Raw genomic sequence first — 5,000 nt, 5'->3', positions numbered from 1 at the left:
TCACTAAATTGAGAATAATATTTAAATGAATAACAATGATGCTTTCGGCTTAAGTAATACAATTCTTGGTTGTGGTAGCCATGGACTGAAATATTCCGGTTGTTGTAGTGGAGCCTTCAGAAGTTTTTCCTCCAGGGCGAATTTCTGTGTGCAAATCTCATTACCGTTGTTCATGTATTGTTTGCGTTTTACATCATATCAATAAATAATATATAGATAGATAGATAGATAGATAGATAGATAGATAGATAGATGGATGGATGGATGGATGGATGGATGGATATCTGTTACAGTGTGCGTGCGTGTGCGTGTGTGTTGTAGTGTGGTGGTGTGTGTTGTAGTGTAGTGATGTGTGTGTATGTGTGAGTGCTTGCGGTAGGGTGTGTGTGTGTTTGTGTGTGGTAGTGTGTGTGTGTGGTAGGATGTGTGTGTGTGGTATTCTGGTAGTGTGAGTGTATGTGTGCGTATGTATGCGCGCACATGTGTGTGTGTGCGCATGTGAGTGTGCGTGCGTGTGTGTGTGTGCGTGTGTGTGTGGTAGTGTGGTAGTGTATGTATGTGTGAGTGTGTGACTGAAATTCCTCATGCTTTCTTCTACCATTGAAGCTAAGATAAATATATTTTGTTTTTTTTTAATAAAAAAGTTATGTAGATCTAAACTGGATTAGAGGCTTTACTTACTCTCCTATAACGTTGCCACAAATTTTAATATGAACTTTTCTACTTTATACCAAAATGTAGCTAGGGCCCAGTCCTCTTCAGAAACGTTAACAGTTTTCAATTTGGTTAAGAACTGAATTAATGACAAAACTCTCAAAGATGTTGCTAGTGAGTAAATTGCCGCCTTAAGAATATTATTCAACTACCACCGTAATTGGATAACAGCGAACTGGCAGAAACGTTAGCATGCCGGGCGAAATGCTTAGCTGTATTTCGTCTGCCGCTACGTTCTGAGTTCAAATTCCGCGGAGGTCGACTTTGCCGTTCATCCTTTCGGGGTTGATTAAATAAGTACCATTTACGCACTGGTGTCGATAAAATCGACTTAATCCGTTTGTCTGTCCTTGTTTGTCCTCTCTGTGTTTAGCCCCTTGTATGTAGTAAAGAAATAGAAACAGGTATTTCGTCTGCCGCTACGTTCTGAGTTCAAATTCCGCCGAGGTCGACTTTGCCTTTCATCCTTTCGGGGTCGATAAATTAAGTACTAGTTACGCACTGGGGTCGATGTAATCGACTTAACCCCTTTGTCTGTCCTTGTTTGTCCCCTGTATGTTTAGCCCCTTGTGGGCAATAAAGAAATAGGAATCATTAGCAAACCGGGCAAAAATGTTTCGCCACCTTCCGTCTGTTTTTGCGTTCTGTGTTCAAATTCCGCCGAGGTAGACCTTGCCTTTCATTCTTTCGGGGTCGGTAAATTATTGAATACTGGGATCGTTTTAAACGACTTATTTCCGAATTTGTTGGCCTTGTGACAAAATTTGGAATCAATTTTATAGAACGTCTGTATTAATAGCGACATTAATAGCTAATTATTTACCGATCTCCCTTTTAGATTTCTTCCTTGAATAAAGGAATCACCTGGACGTTTAAGAAATCTTATGATATTAAACCACAAAGTTTTCATTCAGAAACATTCACTAATTATACCAGATTAAAATGAAAGCTCTGTGTTTAAACTATTCCTTTTTGATGAAAAACCTGCAGGTGATAGCATACAAAGAAACTCTCTCAGTTCACGTTTACAAGAACTGAACAGAAAAACATTATTTATCAACATTTTCAGAATCTTAGAGAATAATTTATCTCTAATATTGCCACAGGATGTTATCAGTGGGATACATTGCATCCTATTGACAACACGTTCTACCGGATTTTAAATCATTTAATAGCATCTTCGGACTCAATCAAAGATGTATTTGTATATCACAGAATTACAGAACATCAGACTGTAAAGTTGAAATACGTATTGAAAGAAACAGATTTTCTTATGGTAAACTGTACAAATCTTTTCATAATTTATAGCATCGAGCTGAATAAATGATCAAAGTTATATACAAGGTATACAGAACACTTGTGAACTTTCATTAAACCCGAATTATGATTTATTTGGAGATTCAGTTGAATATTTATTTTACGATACTTTGACTCTTATTGGAAATTGCGTCGTTTTTCGGAAAATCAAACACATATAAATGCATACATACATACATACATATACACATATACATGTGTGTGTGGGGGGTATGTAGATAGATAGATACATAAATACATACACACACACACACTTATACATATATATATATATAATATTACGAGGGTGAGTCAAAAAGTAATGCCATTTTGTTTAAGACAGTTATAATTACCAACACAGGAACGTGTATCATCCATCAAAATGAAACTGGTCCTCTGTGGGATCACATCCCTACTTCTCAACATAGTCACCGTTTCTCTCAATACCGATGTTCCACCTTCGAATGAGAACATGTATCTCTACCCCACAACACTCTGTTGACTGTTCTTTGAGCCACTTCTTCAGTAGTTTTCGTCACTGGAATAATTTAGCACCTTCAGACTATCATCTCTTCGGCCCCATGAAAGGGGGTTTGAGAGGCAAACATTATTCCAGTGACGAGGAAGTGAAAACTGTAGTGAAGAAGTGGCTCAAAGAACAGTCAACAGAGTGTTGTGGGGCAGGGATACATGCTCTCATTCGAATGTGGAACGTTGCTATTGAGAGAAACGCTATGTTGAGAAGTAGGAATGTGATTCACAGAGGACCAGCTTCATTTTGATGTATGATACATGTTCCTGTGTTGTATATATGTGGAGATATGTATGTCTTTGTGTCTCTATTTGTTCCCCACCACCAATAGGCAACTGGTGTTGGTGTGTTTACGTCCCCGTAACTTAGCGGTTCAGCAAAAGACGGATACAACAAGCACCAGACTTTTAAAAAATACAAATATTGAGATCGATTCAATCGAGTAAAAATTTTTCAAGACGGTCCTCCAGCATGGCCGCAGCCTATTAACTGAAACAAATAACATGTGGTAAGAAAGTTTTCAATTCTTTTAGTAAAGATTTGTACAATTTGCTTCCTGATAATTTTGCATGGATTACCATTTTGATTTATTTATCGGAAATCACTTCTAACGAACCAACAAATAACCATCAATAAGCCAGGTCTCAAGAAACCACTTAGATTTGAGGTAGTTACAAAAGAAAAGACAAAATGTTTAATAAAAACACTGCCCTAAGAAAATATAAAAAGATAATCGCAAAATTTAAAAGATTAAAGGTGTGTCTCCGGGAAACAAAGTGATTGAAGAGAGTTCCATAAGACAGGTGTTCGAGGAATAAAAGAAGTTAATGGGAAAAAAAAGAAGAAACTCTTTTTTCAAGAGGAGAGAACAAGAGTGGAGGAGGGAAAATTAGTAAAAAAAGGCAGAATAATTAGAAACATTTTTTTAAAAAGGCAGAATAATTAACACGGAAGAAATAATAGAATTGAGAAGAAGACGAAGAAGAAGAAGAAGAAGAAGAAGAAGAAGAAGAAGAAGAAGAAGAAGAAGAAGAAGAAGAAGAAGAAGAAGAAGAAGAAGAAGAAGAAGAAGAAGAAGTGTTCCGACGATGAGTGAAGAATTAAAGTTCATCGACCAAAATAGGTGTCGCTCACGCATGCAGACTATCAACCAGAAGAGAAACAACAGCACCAGAGGATCTGTATAAAGGTGACAAAACTATTCTATACAAGAGTGAATGAAGAGTCTTACAATGTATGCATTCTGAGATGTACAGAAGTAGCCATCATGGTGGCTGATTTGACAAGTGAACAATTATGATATTACAGTTCAGAGAAGAAGGTTTTTAAAAGTTCTGGAAGTACAGTTTCCAACATAGACACAGCGATCATAAGAATAAATATAAAAATCTTTAGTTGCTGCCGAGTTGAATACAACCTAGCAATGAGCACGTCAATCTGTCGGCAAATGCGAGTCAAGCTCAAGAAAACCGACTATTTTCAGTCTCATGATTTTTCTAAAAGGCAGAAATTAGACACTTGCAACCCCTGGGGCTCATTCTCTCTCTCTCTCTCTCTCTCTCTCTCTCTCTCTCTCTCTCTCTCTCTCTCTCTCTCTCTCTCTCTCTCTTCTCTATTTATATATATATATATATTTAATGAAGATAAAATTTTTTCGAAAAAAATTTTATCAATGGCCAGCATATTAAAAAATACCTTTAAAGGTTAAATTTATAAACAACTTATAAATAGGGGCAAACGAAACAATTTCTAATGCCAAATATGCCGAAATTAGACACCCTGTCCATAACTATATAATTTTTCACAATACGCACGCTACTCACCATATTTGGCATTAGAAATTTTTTCGTTTGCCCTTATTTATAAGTTGTGTGTGTATATATATACATGTGTGTGTGTGTGTGTGTGTGTGTGTGTGTGTTTAGTTTTCATTCCCTTCGAAATTGCTCTTAACTGTGCTTTGGACTTTGTTTCTTCTAGAATGTAAGGCGCCCTGTTAAGGTCACCTCTTTTGTGTTTAAATGTACATTTAATTTTTTATATGAAAAATATATTGTCTATTGACTGTATTATACATGCTAGGCCAATGTTAGAAAAATTTCAGAAATTTCCCATCTATATTTCTCTCTCTCCCTGAGGAGACATCATTTCTTAGCGGAGAACCACTACTGTTTATGATGGCTCTCTAAGACATGGCCTCAGTCATATACTCAGCGAATCTCATTAGATATGCTGATGATAAAAATGTACCGCAGGCTATCAACGGACCCTGGTGACATACTTAAACTGCATTAAGGCCTCAGTACAATATATAAGTGGGATGGTGAAAATAACATGCGGTTCTATGCTGAGAAGTTTTAAACACTCCAATATCGGCCCACAAACAGACTGCTATTGGAATACCCAACACCAGGAGGTAGTGCAGTCCCGTCACACTTGGTGCATGACCTGGGAATCC

The sequence above is a fragment of the Octopus sinensis genome, linkage group LG4 (assembly GCF_006345805.1).
Source record: "Octopus sinensis linkage group LG4, ASM634580v1, whole genome shotgun sequence".
Lineage (NCBI taxonomy): Eukaryota > Metazoa > Mollusca > Cephalopoda > Octopoda > Octopodidae > Octopus > Octopus sinensis.
Note: the sequence above shows the minus strand (reverse complement) of the source record.